General features: G+C 38.6%; 1 protein-coding gene and 1 long non-coding RNA gene across 21 annotated transcripts in view; both read right to left on the reverse strand.

Annotated features, from left to right (window-relative positions):
- DISP1 (dispatched RND transporter family member 1) overlaps nucleotides 1–24,432 on the reverse strand; it is a 96,365-nt gene that overhangs the window by 40,094 nt on the left and 31,839 nt on the right. Inside the window, exon 1 of one of the 20 annotated variants that reach the window (XM_074817831.1) lies at nucleotides 2,917–3,063. The exons of the other annotated variants lie outside the window; for them this stretch is intronic. The gene's annotated coding sequence lies outside the window, so the exon portion shown is untranslated. Of the gene's footprint in view, nucleotides 1–2,916; nucleotides 3,064–24,432 lie in introns of those variants that run through there. 20 annotated transcript variants of the gene reach the window in all.
- On the reverse strand, nucleotides 7,958–24,020 carry LOC141920676 (uncharacterized). Its single transcript, XR_012622417.1, has 3 exons — nucleotides 22,197–24,020; nucleotides 21,858–22,041; nucleotides 7,958–21,454 (listed from the first exon to the last, which is right to left on the reverse strand). It is a non-coding gene; the product is annotated as an uncharacterized LOC141920676 (long non-coding RNA).

Here is a 24,432-nt window from a genome sequence, read left to right on the forward strand (position 1 = left end):
GGTTCTGAGATGAACATGATGTCTGGAGTAACAAAAACATCTTTTCACGTCAAAAGTTCACCTAAAACAGTTGGATTCTAAAAGCAGTGCATTCTTGAAATAAGCAACATTTAACAATCCCAATGCTACCTATTAAGTCTCCTTCCAGACGAAATATTATAATGGCTTTGTCACCTCTTAAGACGCTAAAGTTTTTCAATATGGCAAATGGGTTACATGGTCTCAATCTGTAAACTCAGTTAAATCCTCTCCAGACTTCATTTGCTGTGCCAGCCAGTGCACAGCCACTCTTAAGGAGGGTTTTCTCCTCCTTCACATCACCAAAATTCCTTGTATCTTTATTTTTTCTCAGTGCTCCCAGGAGTAGCAGGTGGTGCCTGGTGTTTGATACGGGGTTTTATGGGAGACGTCTAGTTATCTACCACTGCAATGGTCTTTAGCAAGTCAAACAGCTTTTTAATGTTTTATGGTTGTTGATCTCCATTTTGGCTCTCAGCTAGACATTTTTCAAATTCTCTAGCTCTTACTCCTATGCGTTCATATGTGGTGCTTGGTTTCTCTCAATACCCTGATTCTTGCTTTTTCATTTCAGCTGTTAACCACTAGGTCTTCCCTGAAAAGCTTTCACTATGCAAAATACAGACGCCTACTAGAACAAGACTTCCCTGTCCTTTCCCCTTCTTTTTCAGGTATTTAAAGTACATTTTAAATATAAAAATGTCACCTTCAAGAAGATCCTCTAGTTCTTATTTCATCAGCACACAGGTTTACCTGAGGTATTAATGCAACTGCTTCACTTTGAGGATTGATACAATGTAGCTCCTATTTTTGAAAAATGCCATTACAGTTGGTTCATTTTCTGCACAGTCTATAAACACCCATTTCCTCAACTGATGTCGCCCTATTAACAGGCAGATTTTCAGCTAAGTACTTGTACCAGGCAGTAGTAGTTAGAAGACAATCAGGAAGCAGAAGAGGTTTGCAGAAGGGAAACTTCCCCTCCTCCATTTTGTACCAAGTGTTTCAAGAGCCAACTAGCCCTCCCATCCCTCTCCGCAGCCCAAGAGGTTGAGAAGCTGTCCCGTCCTGGACCTGAGACACCACGAGCTCATTTTCTGCGTCGCAGGCTGGCTCGGGAATTGCAGCTCCTGTGACAGGGAGTTTCCAGAAGTCACCGTGCCAGGACCACAGCTCATGCTACAGATGGACACTAGCAAATCAGTGGTGCCAAGCTGGCACACGAACTGACCCACCAGCGACAGCTGTGGGGTGAGGGAGCTGGGAAAGGCCTCAAAGGGTGGGAAAAATGGTATTCTTCAGAACTTCAGAAATAGATTTTGCTTTGCTTTCAAGCTAAAGTTACTCCTCTTAGCACGAACCGTGCAACAACAGCAGACCATTTACAGAAATCATATGCAGGGCTTCGACTAAAGAAATCAATTGCAGTGCTTTAACTACAAAGTCTTTTTAAAGACAGAATTCACAATAAATATAACTAAACTGTAGACAGAAACAACAACTAGGAATCCTGAAAATTCTCTTCCAGAAGTTTTGTATGACCTAAAATGTTATTAATAATTAAGCATATATACGTAGGGGAAATGGAAAAAATGTATTAAGAAAATCCAAAAAAGCTTCAAGTATGCTGAGTTTGGAAAGAGAAACAGCTACAAGCAGAAATTACTGGAACAAAACATACTACTACAAGAAAAAAACGTGTAGTTCTGGAAAGCAGGTATACACTTCAGCACAGTTTAAGAGCATGGAAAGCTATTTAAAAAAAAAAACCCAAACATTACAACTGCTACACTGTCATCACACTAAATCTTATTTACACAACTTACTGACTTTCCACTACCATATGAAAGACATTTAAGTTTTTGTAATTGCAAATATTCCGCTCCAAAATAGCTCTAATCCTGCCTACACAGAAGGGGGGGGGGGGGGGAACCAAAATATGTCTCTTTCTGGATGTAAAAGGAGTTACTTGCATTGAAAGTTCCACAGGTTTTTACTTCACCATGCTATGGGATTAACATTTAAATTATTACAGCTGTGAAGGGACACAAAAGCAATACTCTTTAGGATACAGCTCCAGCTATGCCTACTATCATCCTGACTATATTAGTGTTACATAAGAGGTTAAGAAATCTCTCTACCATCTGTTTAGAATAATTTTTTTTTTGGTTTTCTGTCCAAATTTAAAAGCTATATTTGAACATCTTTAAAGAATCTCTTACTAATAATAGCATTTTTTCTTCATATTTTAATAGAACCACTAACATAATTTTATAACTCCTGTATATTAACCAAGCAAACCACTTGGTGAGAACGCCAGGGCACAGCAGGCAGGTATACATCGCAGTCACACCTATTTGATAAACACAGAGCATTCTTTACATTTAGCTACAGAAAATACAGCAAAGCAGTTTTACGCTAGCAGTCCAACAATAATTTTCTTCGAAAGCTAAACATGTGAGAACTGATTTTTTTTCCGCTTCATTTCCCCAGCGTACGCTGGTTTTAAGCCTCCCATTTGCTGAGCCGCGCTCTGAAGGCCAAATGATAACCTCATATACCACTTCTATAATAGCGCATCTGTTGAGGTAGCTGGATCTCGAGTCGGGGGGAGGTGTGTTTTTCTTTCTCAACAGGCTCTTCAGCGCTAGCAGAGTCCTGTTCTAAGCTCTCCAGCATTTCTAATCCAGCTGTACTCTTTTACAAGCCCAGGAGGCTACTTGCATTACAAGCAGCGTTGCAGCGTAGATAAACTGAAGGTACACAATGGTCTTAGCTAAACCTACATCCTCGCGCTCTCCGAAAGCCCGAGTTGTTTGAGCTGTAACCTAAGATACACCACGGGACCGCGCGGGCAGATGTGAAGCAATCCCACATAACACGCTCCCCGACGCTTACCAGAGCCCAGCCAGAGAAGATTAGCAGTAAGGGGATCGCAGCCCTCTCTCGATCCAGGTATCGCCCCGCGGATGCCCGGGGAGAGCCGCGCCCGTTTCGCCGCTCGCCCCAACAGTGGCCCGGAGCGGGGAGCGCACAGCCGAGCCGAGCCGAGCCGAGCCCGCCCCTCCCCGCGGCAGGTCAGGGAGCTGGCACCGACCCGTCGGCTCCTCCCTGCTCCTGCGGGGGCCCCGGGGCCGCTCCCCGCCCTTGGTCCCAGCCCCCTTTGATCTGGTTTGGTTAAGGCGGACCTGGCGGGGAGAGCCGCGCTCTGGCGCTCGGCCTGCCCGCGCCCGCCGGGCTGCGGGACCTGCGGCGGCGGGCGCCCGCCTCCCCTTTTGGCTTCGACACACTCGCTGCTGTGGAAAGCACAAGCGGCACCACCTTGCCCCCGGCCTTTCTGAAAGGGAAAAGAGCTCAGGAAGGCGGGACACTGAAAACAGCACCGAGGGGCACGTGTTTTTCAAACTCGCTTCACCCTCATCGGCTCCTGGCAATGCCTTGTCCCCCAGCCCCAAGCTCTCACGTCATCCTTTGGTTGTCAGGCATTTCTTACAAAATACCTCTGTGTGGCTACAAATCTCTGACACTTCTTCAACAACAAAAAAATTGTCATGGAAAAACAGGGCTTTTCCCCCACCCGATTTTAAGATATTTGTACCTGAAATGCCTTTTTAGCTTCCTTCATATCTGAGCACTTGAGGACCTGGTAGTCCAAAAGTAAACATCTCCATATACTCCTCAGATATATTTTTTTTTTTAAAACAGACTTTATAAATGCAAATTGAATTATTACAGACTATTAATGCAGAAAGCTGAGAACTCCATGAGCGGAGAAGATAGCCTGGTCACTAACAAGTCAAAATGAAAAAACAGAGATTGCCAGATTCTGGGGATATTTAAACTCTCAACTAAAGGACCTCAAGAATAAAGCAGCAGGTCATGTATAGAAAGACCTCAGTATTCAGGTGGGGAACACTGTACTCACTCGATTCCCAGAGCTGTATTATGAAGAACTCTTTCAAATACTAAGGGAAATGCTACAAGCCAGTCCCAACCTGCTCTCCAAGGTTATGCTCAAACTAACTACTAAACCTCATGTGCTCACAAGCCTCCTGTTTGGGGAGGTCACTCCTGGTTTTTCATCAGCTCTGGGTATCTCGGATGCAAACCACAGAACGGGCATCCTCCTAGGGCAGATGTTATAAACCAGTCCCGCTGCCACTCCAGAGCAGATCACAGTCCACCTGGGACTGGCTTTTTAGCAGAGCTCTCTTTCCCCTCTGCTGATAAACAGGAGCTCTGATTTCAGAGTCAAGTTGAACTGGTTGTAGCAAAAGGAATTTCCCATCCACAAGCACCTTTACTCTTTGTAAAGAGGAAAAAAAAAAAAAAAAAAAAGTCTTACCAAAGGAAACACTGGGGCCCAACTTCCCTCAGTGTGACCTCAGAATTATGCATCCTAACTCTGGTCCAAGTTTTTATGCAAAGCAGCTCTTCTTGCTCACTGGATCTGGTCTTCAACAGGTGGTGAGAGCCTGTGCTGCTTCCCCACTTCTAAGGGGAAACTTTTTAAGTCAATGTTCCTTGCCTTTCTCACTTAGCTTCAACTGGAAAATTTCACTGACATCAGCTGCCCTTGTCTCTACCTCCCACACACATCAGCATCCTGTCTAGAACATCATTTTTCTAACATTAATGGATTGTCTAATAGAAAACTTGCTTTCCGTCCAATGTAGAGCCATTTGGTGCTAATGATCCAGGATGCTTCTTGTACAAGAAACTCAGATGTATTTATTGAAAAAAATAGTGATACTACAAAGCAGATAAACCACAATTCAAAATGGAAGTAGGACTACAATACGGTATTCACTTTCTGAATATCTGAAATGCATAATACATGCCCAGAAATGTCACAAGAATAATCTCAAAACTACTTTTCCAAAGTCACAAAACTGTAAATATTTTTGAAAAACCTGTCTACTAATAAAAGTATTTCTTAAATATGTAAATATTACTGTATATCAGCTCACTGCAGATACACTTGTATTTGCTAGCCACCTCAAAGATGTGACAAGAGGCACATAATTCCTCACTGCTTTGATATCTAGGAGGAAAAGTACTATAAACATCTGAAGGATTACAATGCGTTAAAACTCTTAGATTACATGTACTGCACAAAAGAGTGTCACTGTATCTTAGGACACCAACTTACTGCAGATACTTTGTTCTCATGGACAATAGTAAAATGCATGTATAATGTCTGTTCATAGGTTATGCTTAATAAAATGATTCCTGTGCAAACTGTATTTAAATACTGTAGCGTATATTTGAATTATAGGCTTGTGGTCAATTATTGCCTTTACAGTATCTGAAAAGCAAACTCAGCACTGTGAGTGCTGAGAAACCTTCCTCCCACGCTACGCTCTTACCCGCGCAGAGCCTTAATTGTCCAACATCCCCACGGCACACTCCTGGGTTTGACATCTCCATCATACAGCCTTTAACACCCCCTTCTGCACTATATTCAACTCTGAATGTTGCTACTTATCCCACTGTTCATCTCCAGCGGTATCAGACAAATGCTGACTTCATTTGTGATTAGGAAATAAAACTGAGCTCTGCAGCATATGGAGTGCACGTACAGGAAAACTGGGGGAAGGTAGAAAAGGATGGAAGAATTTAGATCGATTCAAGGCAGATCAGGGATGTCAAATCTGATCTGTGGAGGCCTTGAGAAGATAAATGAGTAACACTCTGCTCTATCCACCACCTGGAAATGCATATATGCAGAGAATCTGCAGGACATCTGCACTGCTAAGTCAGCCTTGGTTTAAGTCAATACAATCCTCGATCCATCAGGAAGTTCTACCTACTTATGGATCTGTCAATACATTTTACAAGTGACAGAATTTCTATCATAAATAAAATGAACTTTCAGACCTTCACTATGCATTAAAGAGAGAATAAGCAGAACAAAATTTTACAGTTATGCCATCTTGAAGATTAATTATTATTTTTATAATTCACAGATTACTTAAAAATCTGTGATTTGAACTTCAAGCCCTTGAAGACAGACAGGCTTCTCTGGGCAAACAAAAGTACTTTGCATGTTCTGATCAAAGAAAAATCCTTTAAACTTAGAAAAACAGGCAAACCATCTCTTATCATAACATCATGATAAGCAGCTTCTTTTTACTGAGATTTTAAAATAACATTTTTTGTAGTATGCTTAACAAATAAAATCAAGTAGTAGTAAAAATACTAATACATTTCCCAGAATTCTATGTACAATCCTCAGGAAAAAAATAAATACTGTTATGATGATAACCATATTAGAGACTCAAATGAGTTACAGTTTGTGTAATACATAAGGAGATAAGCCTAAAAAATTGAAGCTTACATCTGTATTTACAAAGCATGGCCGACATACTGCATTGTAATGTATGAAGTCTGACTATTCTCTCTATTCAGACAAGATATAAAGAGTTGCAATTCTTGTCCATGATCCTTTCATAGCCTCTCCTGAAGCTAAACTGAAGACACCAGTCAATGCCATCAAGCACCAGCCACTTCTGCTACCAAGAGCTGCTACTGAGCTACCACCCTTCCAGCACCGTAAGTGCAGCTATTCTCTGTACCTTCGCTTGGCTGGATGCCTTAACATGCCTCTTAATATGATGTGAATCACAGATTCATCTTGTCACAGTGGTGTCTTTTGAAGAGAGGTAGATTCAGAAGGAGCTGAAGGACTTCAACAGTGTTGGATGTTAACAGGAGAGCTGGTGGCAGTTTTGAGTGCTCTGGGGACAAACTGATGCTGAAGGACTAAGCAAGTGCTCAGGGAAAAAGCACAGAGGCTTTTGAAATCCCTGAAGGGCAGAAGGCACCAGAGGTGCTGTAGAAAGTCTGCGGAATTGCTAATGAACTGGGGAGAATAAGGGAATATGGAATAGAAGTAATGAGCTAATTACACATTAAAATGACAGAATGAGTTCTGCACGTGGCACATGTACTCTGCAAGTATTTTATTATGGCTACATTGAATTTTTATTACAATTCCTATCCACCTACAGAATTTCCTGGCTGGTGCTTTTTTTCTTGGACACAACATTCTCTATTGCATCTTAGATGCTACAGCACAGTTCTTGCAGTAGGCAATTTACCAAATGCCATTTAAAACAAACAATGCAGTGGGAGAAATATGGTAGGGACCAACCATTTATTTACTACTATTCATACTGAAGTATATTTTTGCGCAGCATTTGAGGTAATACTGAGATAGCAGCAGCTACTTTAATTATTCAGAGGCACATAGTGGCATCTTCCAGATTCTTGTGGTACATGGGTCATGCCAAGAACACAGTATTGGGAAAGTTAATTGGACTGAGTCAGCTTGATCCATCAGACATTACTAGGTCTAGACTGCCACTGATTGTGTCACATCTGACAATTTTTCAGAGATATCCATGTGCCTACATGGTGCTACAAAGTGCTCTTAGGTCCACAAATACAAGGTGAAGAAACAACTGACTTATCCAAGACCAGCCACACAAACGTGAGTCATCTGCTCCTAGACCTAAACTGAGCCTGTTCATAAGGCATCACCCCCGAGCTGGAAACTCTCAAAACTGGCATTTGGGATCCTCTGAACAGACAGTGGATTTAATTCACAATTTGTGTTACCCATCCAGAGATGAAAGAACATATTGTAAAAGATTAAAAAAAAAAAAGCACCCAGCAATGAAAAACCTGTACTTAGATCTGTGGATCTATTTTTTTGAGATACAGTATGAAAAGGAAGTCAATGAAATACAAGGTATTGAATGTAAAAACTCACATCCTCTTATACTGGCATTCTTCTATACACTTTTTTTTCCCCGCCCTCATGGAGTGGAAGACACAAACCTTCATATAAATACAGGTCGTAACATAAGCAAAACTGATTCAGTATCATCATATACCTATGGCTGAAGCCTTAAGTACTGAGCCTTCCATTTTCGGACTGCTAGCTCCACGAGGATGAAATATTGTCTGATCTACAGATGATGTGAAGTAAATTGGCTGTCCTTCTCCAGACTTCATCACAAAATCTTTCATAATTGATATCCTCAAGAAAGGCTGAGAATTAAGTGAGTATAGAGGCTGAAAAAATCTTTAAGTCTCACAAAGCAGTCTTCTCCAGCACTAGTGACAGGGAAAATTTTAAAGACATGATTGCTGATCATGCTCTATTTGGGTTTTTTTTGGATAAACAAAGGACTTCTGGCTTGTAATTGGGAAATTTAAACTCTACACAGTACATTCAATAAAACAGATACCAATGCATTCTTTTAACATTCTGGAAATTGGACATTTAAGGTCACATCATCTTAAATAACACTGAAAGTCAGAGCACAGAAATAAATTTCTGGGGGCAAAGAGGGTCTTTCATTATCCATGAAGTGCCTAGAACAATGTGCTCTCAGTCCCTACTGTAATTAAAGACTCAGTTCAGTACGATACTGCAAACAAATACAGCAGGATTCTAAACTATTTCCTTTATTGATTTTTTTAAAAAGCTCTCAAAGTATGATAGTGACATTTTCCAGTCTTTCCCCACGCCCTGAAACAAGACACTCCAGCAGTATTTGTCTAAATTTTTTCATTGAGATCCTAAAGTTTTAAACCAGGTCATGTGAAGGTTGAGTTTTATGAAATATAAAACTGTCTTGTTTTATCTACTTACAGAACAGAAATACTAACATCAATTTGATGATTTTTTTTCAGTGAAGATCCAATAGAGATAAATCTTTTATTTTGCATGTTTCCAAATCACACGTACTCTGAATTGAAATGCGTATCCGAAGCTCCACAGTAACTCAAGTCCCACATCACACGTCTTGAAAAGCTATTAAGTCTTAAACATTCCCCACACTGGAAGCAATTATTTACATTACTAAAATAAAAAACAAAGTTGTGTATTCATCATGAAAAACAGAAAAAAATCCAGATTTAATACTCTGCAAAAATGCTTTAATATGGAAAGTCTGTAAGACAGTTTTATTAGCATCTCAAATAGTTTTCAGATACTAATATGAAAAAAACTTGTTAAAAGTACAAATAAACCTGGAAGCAGAATTGAAGGTCTATACCTTCTGACTTATCTGTAGCTCACAATGTTTTTAAGGAATTTTTAATAGCTTGTCTTCAGTTGTAACAGTTTTATTCTCTAAACAGAGTGCTCCAATAATAAGCTACATTAAAATGCAGCTGCATAAACATGTTTACACACAGTTACATTTTCTCATTCACATTCCTTTCTCACAGGTGTACCTTTTCCACTATGAACTAACTCCACTTAAGTGTATCTTATGTAAGTGCACACATGTATAATGTCACTTGTAAAATAGTCCAGACTGACCAGAGGGAAAAACTAACAGAATGCTTTATCGGAACATAAACAAGTGACATAAAAAGCAGTAATTCCATCACTCGTACACCACCAGTATTTAAATTACAACCACCATCCTGATGTTACAGTGAAAGCAACTATTGCAGTATAAGTTTTTTCCAAATGACAGAGAAATGCATTTTACCCGTATCGTTACAGTAACTATCATATTAAGATTAACTTGTCTATAATCAAAGAAATAAGGAAGAACTGCACTTCTCCCATCATTTGGAGGCATTCATATAGCAACAATCCAGATAAAAGTCACTTTTTCAGATTCATATTCTTAGTTCAGGAAACAGCAAAGTCTTTAAACCTAAGGGATTCTTTTAAAAGTAATTGATAACTTAGTGTTTTAAGATAGGGACCATTGTTTTGCACTTAATTTCAGGGAAACTAAAAAAGTAACATGAATATTTATTGCAACTGCGTAAGTATTGCCATATAATAGGTATGCAATATAAACGGTTACGTGCAAAATAAGCATTTATGTTGCAGATATCAGAAAATTATTAATTTTGTTGTTCATTTCATTCACTTTCACAACTAAGAAAGTAGCAGGTTCTTGCTATTCGTTTAAGAGGAAATTAGGTGACAAGTGTAGTTCTGAAACCTTTCTTCTACCTATTGCAAGTTCAACCTTCAACCTAGTGTGCTGTTCCCTTGGCTTAGTAAAAGTAACAGGAGAGAAAACCCCTATGAGCTTCTTAATTATTAATTTTTCTAAAGGATTTTCAAAGTTAACTGCCTAAACCTTCAAATAATGCATGAAAGAGCTCCCCCCCCTTTTGTGCACAACCCACATCACACCTTCACCTTTCCTCATTAGGAAAGTGAAATTAGGACCAAAGCTAATCTTTTTTTCCTTCAGGAAAAAAAAAAAAAAAATCTAAGTGTTTGGAGTAAACAAGCATTGCTCGAGCCTATAGAGGAGCTTTTATTTGATGTGAGCTTTACTGACACACTAACGAAGGCCTGACAGGCAAGGCAAGAGAAAACGCTATTTGAGCACAAACTCAATGTTTGCTCTCTAGCCTGCTTGCCTGCCAGAGGGTTACCCAAACACAACTCCGGCAATGGGAAGTCAATCTTTTCTGCCTGTCTCTTAGCAAACAGATGTGAGCCTGGGAATTTCTCATGCATTCAGATAAATCAAGAACCAGACCTTTCAGAGCATCAACCTCCGTAGCTTTAGAAGGAGATGCCAGAATTCTCTGGGACCCTCTGATTTCACACTGTTTACTCTAAACTACAGTTACTGCTTGTCAGACACAAGTCACATCATTTCCAAAGCTGTTCACTAAAGTAAGTTTCATATATGTCTGTTCTACCTGCTACTTTAAGTCAAAAATCTTGAGATCAGTCTAAACTATGAAACATTCTACTACATGCTTTTTTTTAAATGCTATCTCTATTCCTTTTATATTATGCCTAGGGATATTGAGGTGTATCTTCTCAAAAATATGATTTGGTGTTTTCTGCAGTGCACAGGTTCCCTGGAGCCACACAGTTTTGAGTTATATTCTTGTCAGTGCAAAACTGCAACTGTATACCTTCCTGATCAATTCTCAAATCAAAAAATCCTTTGGAAAAGCACAGGGTATATAGAAATTGCATTACAGCTGTATTACAAACCAAGATATATTATTTCTCTGCATGAGGTCCATTTAACAAACCAAATTTTTATATTGAAGATGTCCAGTGTTGACCAAATGTCTAAGATTACGTACTTGAAGGCTTTTTAAACCTGATGGTACCTCTTGAGATTTACATTCAATAAGTACAGTTGGATAGCTATTTAAAGATTGAATTCAAGATCAGACTTCAATTAGATTACTTCTACTACAGTCTGTGATATATGTAGCCAATTCAGACAATACTGTTTTTTCTGATACTACAGTTCACCCATTTTGTATGTACTATACTGTTTCTAGGTGGTTTGTCAGAATAGGATTTGGTTCTCTACTGGTCTCATGAATTGTAGTACCAGATTAACTCTCTTCACATACAAATTAAGGAACCTGAAGAGGATCAGGTGCTGAAACATATTTAGGATAGTTTCTTTCTGCACCCAGGAACTAAGGATCATGAAGCACTCCAGGACTCTGAAGCAGCAGGACTGATAGCAGTCTTCTGCACAGGAAACCAGGATATGGAAACTGAGAGGACAGTAGTCACTTTTGTCATTACAGAGTACAACTGTGGAGAGATTTTTTTTTTTATACCCTGGCAAAGAAGAGTGACTGAGTGTATGCCAGCAGTACCACAGCTGTACAAAGTCAGCACCAGTAAACCACCTCCATATCAGACAGAGACAAGCATACAGCAGCTGCCGAAGACTTCTGGCAGCCCTGTGGCAGCAGCAGCTGCACAGCCGTTCCGTGGGTAGGAGAAAAGTTTGGTCCCTTTGCAACTCCCTCCCTTTCAGCTCACTTAATTGGGCCGTGTACCTGTTCCAAGGCACGGGCACTGCTACTTTTAATAAAGCTAAGAAATCGGTTTACTACCAAGCCATCGAACCTTCATAGAAGTGTTCAGATATTAAAACCTGAATATTCTTTTTACAATTTTAAATCTTATTTAACAAAACAGCCTTGTTTAGTCTGCAGTATTTAACAGTCATCAGCCAGATACTATTTTAATATGAGCAATGCATGCACAAGATACTGACCTTCCCAGTAAAATTCACAGCCCAACCAGCTATTGAAAGCAAAAGAGCAGCCACAGAGATTGCTCCATTTGTCAGAAGATATTCATCTTTGCACATACCCTTTCCAAAACAACTTTTATATAAATCTTCCAGAAAAAAAAAAATCTTTGCCAAAGAGTTTGCTTTAGAGACAAAGATAAGGAAAAAAAAAAAATCTAACCAGGAAAGCATCCCAATCAATTTGGGATGACTTGTTCTTCACACTTGCATGACATATCCACTTCCCCCCGCAGTGAACAAAAAGGTATCACATGGATCTGGTCATAGTACTCAAAGCCAAATGCATACGAAGTTATTGCCAGGCATTAGAAAAGACTGTAATATCCACCAGCATTCTTCCCTCCTTTCCAGTACAACCAAGTGCAAGATGTCAGGGCAGGACCAGCAGTTGTGCCTGGCGAGTGGAAACAGGTGACCCTGAGCTCCTTGGTTACTGGCATATTATAAACCAGGGGTGAGAGCAAGCTGTGCATTTCAAGAAGGGGGCAGGGAAGAACGGAGAGAAAGGAACCTGGAATGCTGGCCCGAGGTCAGAGGACAAGGAATTTCACAGCTAGGCGATAATTTTAAGAGGCAAGTGCCTATCATGCAAACATGTGCTAAGACACTCACCCACATACTTCCTCCTCACAGATTAGTTTTAATCCCAATAAATTTTCTAAATTCAGCTCACCATATACCTGCACAAGCACATTTGCTGGCATAAGGATGGCAACCATAACAGGCAAGAATAACCATCAGGAGCGGGGAGATGTGCTTCTTTCAGTGACACTAATTATTTAGGTCCACTTAGAAGTATGTATGCATTTAATATCTATATTGTAGTATACACTGTAGAAGAAATAGCTTTAGAGTTGATACTCAGCACTAAACAGAAACTTTTTTAAAATTTTGCTTAAGAAAAAGCACAAAGGACAGAATATAACTAACAATTAGAACTGCAAATCAAATGGAAAAGTGTAAGCAAGATCCTTAACTTCTGGTTGTAAGTTTTCTATAAAGCAAGTTATTGCTGAACTAGTTTCGAATTCTCACAAAATAACAAAGAAGAAACAAAGGGCTGTGTTTGAAGTGCTTGCAAACTGAAATTCCATTCCCCGACATACAGGAATTTCTTTCATTAGGACAAGATGGAGAAGAATTCAGTGATTAGCATTCTAATTCAATACTAAAACCTAGTCGGGTACAATTGGTAAAGCCACTGAGGGGATTTTCCCAGGTTTCTTGCTTTTTTGTTGAATGACTGCACTTTTCCTTTCAGAGCTAAACAAGTCTACAGTTCAACAACGTCATTATCTTCTATGACTTTCTTCACAAGTGCTGCATTACCACCCTACTTACACAGCTACTGTAAACACTGAGCAGAAGCCTCCATACTCTTCAGATTACCAGTCAGAGCACGACTGAAATGGTCAGGCTTCTTGTGCACAGAACATGTCTAAGAGATACCAGCCATCATGAGCTAGTTTGCAAGGTCACAGGTAAACACGTGAACAACAGCAAACAAAGCTGTATTCCATTAAAACAGCATGAGTGAAACACACATGTCTGCCGTTAGATGGAGTTAATTCAAGAAAAACTGCTGCACATTACTGAATTCTGCATAGTACTTAGAAAAAGCATCGTGACTTCAAAAATAAAAGAACAGCCAGATCCTGTTAAATTTACACTCACCCCCTGTACATTTAAAGATGGAAAGAAATACTTCCCTCAGGGAAGTGGGGCCCATCTTATAATTTCTGGATTAAACCCATTACTATTAGCTACAGAATGAAATTATTAGCGACAGGTTCACTGAATTACCTCTTTACAGAGGTCACTAGAGCTTCCTAGAAACCTAAAACTGCCATTGTAAATTTAGCTAATGACAAGTGAGTTTTTTAAACCATCAAAACTAGAGGTAAACATAGTAAAGAACCTGTTTTAGTACCCTAATTTAGTCATGCACTGAAGTACAACACATTTGCATTTTCTTCACTTCGAAGTTATAAACTGAGAAATACACGAGTGCTGGCATGCACCACTATTACATCAACATTTTACATCCACAGATGTAGATGTAGAACTTCCATTGATTTTCAACATGCTCATTTCTCTTAAAACTATAACACAAATCACGAATAATTTCTCTGGCAAGTACACAAGCTGTAGCTTGATCAGCACATTTAAAATAAGATTAAACAGGGGCTTAAAATAGGATTAAACAGAAGCTTTCACCATGCAAAATTGTTATGAAATGAATCAATTTTGCATATATCAAGAATCTGGAAAAAAAAACATGAAGCCACACGTACAAAAATCTTACTTTCATTCTGTGTTTATTACTGCCATTTTAAAGCTTTGCTCAATTATTTACAAAGGAACTCAGACAGAAATTGTTCAATCCACCACTTTATAGGCTGTGCTTGGTTCTGTTTAAGCTTCCAAGACTGCTAATAAACTGTGTACTGTTTTATGTAAAATACATACACAGTCCCTGAAGTACAGCCTGTGTTTCCTCCCTCCCAGGTAAGCGACCTCGTAATTGGATTACAAAGTCCTATTTCTCTTGCTTGTGCTCTCCTTCATTCTGGTCCTGTAAATTTTGGATTCCTAGTTGTACAAAGGACCCTTGATACCAATCTAGTAAACAGCTGAGTAGTTAAGAGTCCTCTATTTGGTGAGAAACCTGTGCTTGAAATCCTTCAGATGGATTTCAGCATAAAATCCAAGTCTTACTTTTCTTGGAGTTACCATACAGTTGCCCAACAATTATATCAAAGTATTGCAAGACATCTGGAGACACTTCCTTTATGGCTGTTGCAGTGGAACTTGGACACCGGAACATTGGCAGAAACAGCACTGGGCACAGCCTCTGCTGTAGAACATACCAGTATGCCTTGGTGCTTGGACTGCAAAGGGACTGGAGTGCTACATTTGCTTAGATCAAGCTCTCCACTCCTCCCCCATGCAATGAGGGCCTTCATCCCTGTTAACACTCCTAAGTTCTGATCTACTTTGTCATATGTTACTTCAAGAATTTCTAGAAGTAATGACGTGCTGTCCTACTAAAAGCATTTTGAAATCCCTATTTTTAAACAAGGTAAACTAAACATCTTTAATTCTGCTGGTTCAAAAGGAACTGACTGGTAAAATGGTGCTATAGCTGAATTACTGGGGAAGAAATGGAACACCCCACAAAACAGTCATGGTAAACCTTACACTAAAATGAGTGTCACCTGTCACAACTGAGCCATGTTCACTAACATTAAACAGGAACCTACTAAAGTTCTCATAGTCCCATAAGCCTTAAACAGATTTAAAACACGCTCTACTATGATTTATTTTACCAGTAGAAAGCTATTGTGCAGACATACTGGAATAGCACTGACCCCGGTCACATGTTCCCCGGAACTATGACCAAAATTCAACAGTTGTCATATAGACCCCAAATCTGAAGTCGACTGATAACTTGTAATTAAGAGACTAAACTACCAGAGAGTGCAGATTTCATGATCTAAACTCAATTTACTATAAATTCAGTTTCTTTTGTGATTTCTTTTTCCTGCTTAAGGTTTTAAGGAGTTTAACAACTAATACATCTCATGCAGTAACTAGAAATACCAAGTAACAGACAATGATGCAAAAAGCTGGAAAAAGTGCTTGATTAATCAACTGTGAGATTCAATATCACCTTTTGTGCAGGGCACATCTGCTTCTGAGCAAGGCAGACAAAACAACCTCTGATGTGCCAGTTCCTGTCATTGGTGGTACAGAGTAAGACCATGTTGTTCAATTACCTCCTGGCACTGGGCTTAGCTCTTCAGATGTCTAGGTTGAACAAATGGCCTTACTGAAATAAGAATTTCTTTGAATTGTTCCACTTTTCAGAACTTGCAGAGGACTCAGTAAGATTAAGCCAAGAGGGAACAGCCACTTAAATACTGAAGTGTCATTCTGCAAATGAAGCTTCAAGATAACAGATATCCATAAGTAAGTATCCAAAAAATACTGAGAAATTCACAAGAAAACTCACACGTTTAAGTCCTAGAGTGGTCTAAATTACTCCCTCTCAAAATACTATTACACTGTATTTCATTAATATTCACTATTTCACTATAGTTCCGAAGTTCTGTGGGTTTAGCTCCCCTTGCAGCAACTGGCACCTAAATACGAAGAGCAACTTCTGCTAGCCTTCAAGACACTAGGTGATCTCAAATTCAAACTCTGTCAGGGGCTGCACTCAATTATCTACCATCTGGAAACCATAAAAATCAAAATTATATATGAAGGGTAACAAAAAAATACTATTAAAACATGATGGTGATGGTAAAGTTTGACAACTTTCCAATAGAACTAACTGGAAAACTGCCTTTTCTGATGACCCATACAACTTAGAGCAAACTGAGTGAGTGCAAAGAGCCCTGAGGCATCAGATAAGGCTACCCAGCAGGGTCTTCTACCTGTGGAGATGAATGCCCTGAAGATAAACTATTTCCTTCTACAAAGAAATGCAGAATTTTTTATTTTATCTTTTATATTGGATCAAAAAAAAAAAATCAAATTTCAAAACACTGGAATTCTTTGCAAAAGGACAGTTCCCTTTCTCCAGCCAACTCTATATGGTCTCTTCCTGAAAAACACAGCACTGTTCAAAATTAAGTTAAAGGATTATTTGGAATTGTCTTGCATAAACACAAGCCAAGTATCAGCTTAAGTTACTATAATGGTCTTTATATAGGCTCATAAGTCACACAGAAAATTTTGGCAGAAACAGACTTCAGTCTTTAGAACATACACATTTAGGTATTTGAACACAGTGCCAAAAATCTCCCAAAGATAAGTGAAATACACCAGAAAAACTGGTTTTAATATCTGAAGAGTTACTCAACCTGAACTGAATTTATCAAGATAAGGAATACATTTTTCTTGCTATTCTGAGGACAGACGAATCTTTCTGCTCAATATCTAACAGCTGTTGCAAACAACAGATGCTGGAAATTCTCTGAGATTCTACAAAATCTTTTATAAAGCAAAATACTTTGCAACCTAAACACCAGAGTTTCTATAATAAAATCAATTTCTATGCCATGGTCTTAATTTCAGATTACTTCATGTATTCATTCAACCTATAGCCTCTAAGCTTTACATTCAAGAAGTTCTCACACCAGCAGTAATCTTCCATAAAAAGACTTGTTCACTTAACAGTGCTAGTCTTTGCTCAGTGAAATATTTGTTCCTGTGACCTGTCAGAAAGTGACTGAACTCTGGGCTGACAGAAAAAGCAAAACACCTAAACAATAACTAAAAAGGCTACATTTCCAAAACTGAGACTTCTTGTCTGTGAAACTGGGTAGTTTATTCTACATAGAACAGTTCTGGTTTTTCCTTAATCCAAGAATTAAAATTGTCATTTACTAAAAAGCTTACTAAAATCGGAATTTACTAAAAAGCTTTTCTTCTTTCCACCCACAGTTTTAAGCCAAATGTGTCTCAGCACTGGATCCCAAACTTTAATTTCCTTCTACTTCTGCTATTGTTACACCAGCACTTCTAAATATTTACCCTTCCCAGATTCCTAAAATGGAAGGAGCCAGGGTTCTTTTGTAGTGCAGATGATTTGCACAGACCCCAAGTACTGGAGAAATTCTCACGCTTTCATGGGAGGGAACTGGATTTAGGGGACACTTTGTCCATGACAGGGTAAAGTAATCTTTTAATAAATTAAAATTGAAGGGTCTTTCTAACACAGAGGGATTATGTATACCTTCCTCATGTACAATGATAAACATTAAAGGTATTAATAAACATTCCTTAGAGAACTGAAGATTTACATTTTTCAAGAAGTGTAGATGTGATTAAATTGCATCTATGTCTGGAAACATTTAGCACTAAGCTGTTGAAAAGTCATTTTACTGTATATGCCACTTAAATTTATCTTCCAAAAAATTAAACTGTCATTATAGGTAAGGATTCAGTAAAAGTAAATGCTTAATCAAAAAACCTAAGGAAAGAAACAAAATGCAAGCATTAAACAACATGAAAAATGAAAATAAGTGCCAGTTTTATGGCTAGTGAATGTTTTGGAGTCTCTGCAGGGACAGCTTTGCCACTGCTACCAAAGGGGAAGCCGGTTTGGTCTTTGCTGGCATCACACATTCAGCAAAGTGATCTACAAGAGAAATGCTCCATATCGTGTTTATTTATTAAATCAAACTCATAGTCTAACAAGTTAAACTACAGCAAATCTAAAGGAGATGTAAACACGGAAGACACTATGGAGACAAAAGCAGTTTTCCTTTTCTTCTTTTTGTAAGCACACACCGAGTTAAATTCTCCTACTTAACACAAATCTGTTACTAAGGTATTTATTCCTCCTGGTGCAACAGAACAGACAGAGGGTAATTAAAACTTGCTAAAGCCACTGATCATGCCATGTTAGCTGAAGCTGCGAATAAAAGTATCAATATATTATAGTATTCTTTAAAGTTGTTGAATTATGCACTCTTAACTAGAAGGAAATCCTTCCAGAAAATCTTTTTCAGCACTGAGCCTCTTCTGTTTTCAAAGCAAACATTTATTTGCATGTATATTCCATCCAATAAAGTTGGATTTCCCCCCCTCATAGCTGCTGAAAACTTGGGGGATAAGAATCTAAATGAGATCATCATCCCCACATATTCCAGATTTCCTTAAGAATCTGTACAAGTGTATGTGGTAATTGACAGAGGAATATAATGAAACTTAAAACCAGTTTTCTGCACAGTGGGGAGCTACAGCTCCTCAATATCCAACTCAGAACACTACACAGGCAAATCAGAAAAGAGCAAAGAAAGCAGAGGCTCCCAAAATCTGCCTTTCAGTCTAAGGCAGCAAAGCAATTATGAACAAGTCATAACTTCTATAAACCAGAAAAAAAATGCTTCAAAGGTACGGTTGTCACTACTAAAGCCATTTCACACAGCTCTCTCAGTACCAATAACCATCTCTCCTTACGCTCCAGGTACAGCACCATTTCTCTTTCTTTCATACAAACGCTTGCTTCTTTCTCATCTCCTGCTTCTATTTTCCTGCTCCTCTGTTCCTGAATCTTCCTAATTACAAAATCTTCTGAATCAGCAGAACCAGAAACTCAGGAGATTAATTTCTAGAAGCAGCAGCCTAGATAAGAAAGGAGAAATCCCTGCATCTGTCCTGTAGGCAATCTTACTGCATAAACCTATCTACATAAACACTATTTATCATTGCAAGAAGTTTACATGTGCAGGACAGTTTTAACATATAACCAAGAGGTTTCCATGGGCATGCAGGTTCTACAGACTCCATTAACCAGTTTCACCTTTTAATCATTGCAGTGACCTGCACTGCATTTGCACCTTCCACAACACTGAAGTGTCAGGCACCATAAAGCTCACTGATGAGGCACGTCTCCAATTTTCCAGGTTAGGGTAAGATTATTTCAAAGCTATTTATCCTCTTAAGGGAAACAGTTGGAAAACAAAATCGAAAATTTTGTTCATGAGATTAGTGAGAAACTGTAATATTCAAAGTTGTCACTAAAATTATTTTGTTTTTACAGACTGACTTCAAGATTTCAGAAAACCCTTTCTAAATGATTCTTACTCAGCTTGTAAGTTAAAATAGTTATGTTTCACCAACTGCAGATCAAGCCAGTCAACTACTTTAAACTGTCAAAAGACCACTGAACAAACAGTAGCTATTTATCAAAGCTCCTATCTTTATAAAAGAAAATACTGAAAACCAGTGCTAGAACTTTAAACCCTTGAAAACAGAACTTTAAAAATAGCAGTGGATACTGACAAATTGTAGGCAGTTATTTTTCTTAAACTTTCTTTTTATACTTACAAAAGCTGCTTTAGAAGTCATAAGAAGAAGAGAAGTTTAAAAAAGAACAGATCTTTACCTCTACCATTTAAAGCTCATAGCTGAACAGCTAGAAGCCTGTCCTATACACTTACTGAAAGGATAAAAGCACATTACCCAACTCCATCTGCAACGGGATCTGTGATCCGTCGGGAGTACGAGAATTCAGAACTGATAATCATGAAACACTTTAAATGCTGTATCTCCTCTGATTATCTAAACCCTGCAAGTATCACGTACCTAGTTTTCAAAGCAGGAAAGCCAAGGTGTGTGGTACATCACTATAATGTGGAATGTGGAAATACTTCCAACATACTTTAACATGTTTCTAACAGTATTTAAGAAACTATTTTCTAAGATTGATCTTATATTCTTTTAACTAGAAAAAATGAGAAGCAAAAAGGAGAACAGCTCTAAATGCCATCAACAGACATACTATATGAGTGAGTGATATGTTTCCTATGGACTGAAATCAGAAACAAAGACACTGTTATCTTTCAGTCTCTGAAGAACTATGACAGATAAGTGAAAGATAACTAGTAGGAAAAAAATAATCAATATATGAACTCTCAATTTAACTAGTTCATGAGCAAGTTATAGAAGATAGCTTTTTCTTATCAAAACCATCTGGAGAAAAAAAAAAACATTTCCTAATAGCACTACTGGATTTTGTGATTTTTCTAAGCTGATAATGAAAATAATACTAACCAGCTATAATGAATATTATGACTTTTCAGGGTTATAACGTGACTTTGGTATTATTAGGCTTAACAGATACCGAACAATGGAAGAGATTTCCAAAGATAAGTTTAATCACAATAACATTATCAACTTGTTTGATGCATCAAGTAAACACAGCTGCTGGCTTCAAAACTATCAGAATTATCAGAAAATTTTAAAAAGCTGAAAAAAAATCTGAACTTTTCATAATCTCCTAACTGCAATAACCAAAGGTTAAATGCTACTGAAGACTTGATCAAATTTTTTAAAACTCTGTTTTAACAAATTATGTGCTTTCCCATTTATGTGGTTTAAAAGGGTACACTTTAACCAAACCTGACTTAAAAGCAGAGAGATAAGGCAGCTAGCCAAACTGGAAAACTATAAAAGTGTCAAAGTTAGGTGAATATGTGTCAAAGAAATATGTTGCTAACACTGAATAGCAAGGTAAGCATGCCTACCTTAAGCTAGAAAAGCAGTTTTAAAGAACAGCCAAGTTCAATTTTCATAGGAAGGAACAGTCTTAAAATGGGAAGTGTTTTTTATATAGAGAGTTAACAGTTCCATATCTATTATAAGTAACATCCAGACAACAGGCCACAGACACAAGCCTTTCAAAACAGTTAATGCCTGATATTCTCCGGAATCTTGCCCTCTCCAATGCAGACTGTATCATGCCAACTCTGGAGAGTGGAGGCAAAATGGAACAGAAGAAAAAGCACCTGGGAAGAGGCAGCCCAGTTCTAGGAAAGATGATGCCACTCTGAAAGGCGCTGCAAAAGAAGAAAAGCAACTTGAAATAGTTCTTTGTGTTACTCTTCAAGATAAGATTTTAGTGATACTGAAAATAATTCTCAAAGGGAAACTGAAGAAAAATTAAACTTCAAGCTACATGAAAAAAGAGAACGCGTTCACAAGATGCAAATACTTATTGCAATTTTCTTCCATCCATCACCACAAAACATGACACTGTCCATGTTCAGATTTCCTACAACCTAAGTTTTTATTGATGTTTTAATTGTCACTAACAGCTAGAAAAGAGGTCACTTTCTGGTCCTGGATTAGTTACCTTGAACACAAATGAGCTGACAACTGTAACAGCAGCCTTTCCAATACAGAAGAATTGAAATCATGAACTTCCCAGAGCCTGCACAAAGCAACCCTTTCCTTCCTTACCCAGCCAACAGTGTGACTCATGAGAAACAGCTGACTGCACGCAGAATGAAGTCTCCGCTGGAAACCAGGCTCATTTGATGTACTTCAGGCAAGTGAAAAACTTCATTATAACATTCCAAACAGGTTTCCAGGAACAGCAGCCCACTGAATTAGGGGCTAAAGGAAGAGGAGTTGTCAGTTGTAACTGAATCAGAAAGAAAAACAGGAACACATTTCCTGGGGTTTTTTAAATTACACTTCAAGAGCTATTGTTACTAATAGCTGCTCCAAGCTGTAAAAACTGCAACCTTGGAGGGCAAAAGTCAAAGAAACCCTACTGATTTTCCCCGGATTACTCACAGAATTAATAAGATCATTTGGGAGCCAGCCTTGAGGTTATCAGAAGTCTCTCGTCACATGCCCACAGTACACTTTTGCAGCATTTCTGTTTACAACTCTTTAATGAACTGCAGCACTGAAGCGGAAATCCTCTTGCCTGCTAGTAGGTCATGCTGGAATGCAATTTGGGTATCTACATATTTTGCATTTCCAATAGCAAAGTTAGGAAAAACTGAAGCAGATAAGTCTTTAGTGGTTTTTCAGTACATGGTTCTAAAACATGTTTATAAAAGTGTATTCACCACTGAAGAATAAAAATCAAAACTTACATACCAATATTATTACTGATAATATAAGCAAAATATCTTAATTATTCATGATATAATCCAACAGAATATTGCCTTAAAGTGCCATAGGAAGCGTTCCTTTTAAAAACACTTTTTAAAGCAATAGTTTCAGACAGGCAGAAACAATCCAAACAATGAGAGTTCCGTAGCTGAATTGTTCACTGCTATTTTGACACATGAAAAATCCTAAGTACCCACGAAACTGAATGGAGACTATGCTGCAAACATTCTTGTCAAGGAAGGAATCATAGGGTTTTAACTACAGGAGTTCCTTCACTACGCTATGTTTAGGCACTTAAGAGTGTTTTAGCCCAACCACTGCCACAGTTTGTGCACAAGTATCTCATATTCTGAGCATCTGGTTCAATGACATTCCCCACATTATTACCTATGCAGAACAAAACAGACACCAAGTTGGATATCACCTTTCAGCACCAAAAACATGGCTTGCCAGCCAGAAGCTCAGACATCCGCTGTGAATTTGTGATGGGAGGTCAGCAGGAGACAAACCAGAACTGGTATGCCAACTACAGGATAGCCTCTCAGTATGGCCACAAGAGTAAGTCAGAACCAGGTATACATCAGACAAATAAAAATGAAAATACACATGAGAAAGCAGGACCTCGACTTGCCCTAATCTGAAAGGCTCAGTCAAACACCCAGCATTGCTGGAAGTGTTGTGCATTTCAGAGTGTTACACATTTGAAAGTAAATCCTTTCTTTTGGTCTTTTGGACAGATGTTCTAAGAAGAAAACAAAGGGACTTGAAGATGGTGAATCAGCGTAGGAACCAGAGTGACATTACAGGAGAGCAGAGAGACTGAACATCATCATCAGGTTGGAACACAAGGATTTGACCAAGATAGGCTGGAAATAGTGATAAAAACCCCAAAACTTACTCCCCCTCCTTAAAGGGAAGAGCCAAAAAGAGGCAAAAATCCCCAACACAGCCTCTCACAGGTAAGAAGTTGACTTAACTTTGTTATCAATTTGAGAGAAACCACAATATTTTTGTAAGGATTTTTCTGGTTCGATCAGTACAATTGCTGGAGACTTAAGATTTCAGGCATTCACTGTCACAGCTTGGAAGAATGTTTTGCAATATTTGACTTCCCTTCCTACATCCCAGGAAATCCAAAATGGATTCCAAGCAAGCAGAAAAATTAAGCATCTTTAGCCAGTTATGTCTGTTTTACTTGAAAAGTTATAAGCAGAACAAATCCAGCACATCAAGAAACAGAGGTAGCACAGAGATAGATGCAAATACACATACACTTAGTTTCCAAAATGAAAGTCCGAATATGGAGCGAGGTTTTGTGTCTCAACTGCTGTACACAGAAGTTCACTGTCCTGAGAAGGGTTAAAAGAGTAAATGTATTTCAACATGCAAACCTGTGCATGGTTTTAGCACATTAGAAATAGCCTTGAAGCACTTCCTGAGACATACTAAGTCATGAATCTTATTGTATGACATGCAGTTTTAAGAAATCTCATGACACCGCTGATTCACTGTTTGCACTGTTTGTGTTGGCATGAACTTTTGCCCACTCTTGACTGATTTAGGCTTTTTGCACAAAAAAAGCTGAAAATGAGTTTTAGAAATTCCTTTTTATGGTTTAGGGCAACGGGGGGGGGGGGGGGGAGGAGGGAAAGAGAAGAGAAACAAAGCTTTTAATAAACTCTCAGAACAGAGAAACATGGGTGCATATAATTTTGATGTTAAGTTACCACTTATCTACACATTTTGTCACAAAAAAGTGTAAGAACAATGGGTACCTGTTGCTTTCCCTGTACTGCTACACCACCCAGCTAGGAGAGCTGCATGTCCTGCCTTGGAATCGGCCCCCTGATTTCAGTCCACTCCTAACAGCAGCTCTTGGCCCCATTCTTCTATTTGTCATGCATTCTGT

The sequence above is a fragment of the Strix aluco genome, chromosome 3 (genome assembly GCF_031877795.1).
Source record: "Strix aluco isolate bStrAlu1 chromosome 3, bStrAlu1.hap1, whole genome shotgun sequence".
In the NCBI taxonomy this organism is placed as follows: domain Eukaryota; kingdom Metazoa; phylum Chordata; class Aves; order Strigiformes; family Strigidae; genus Strix; species Strix aluco.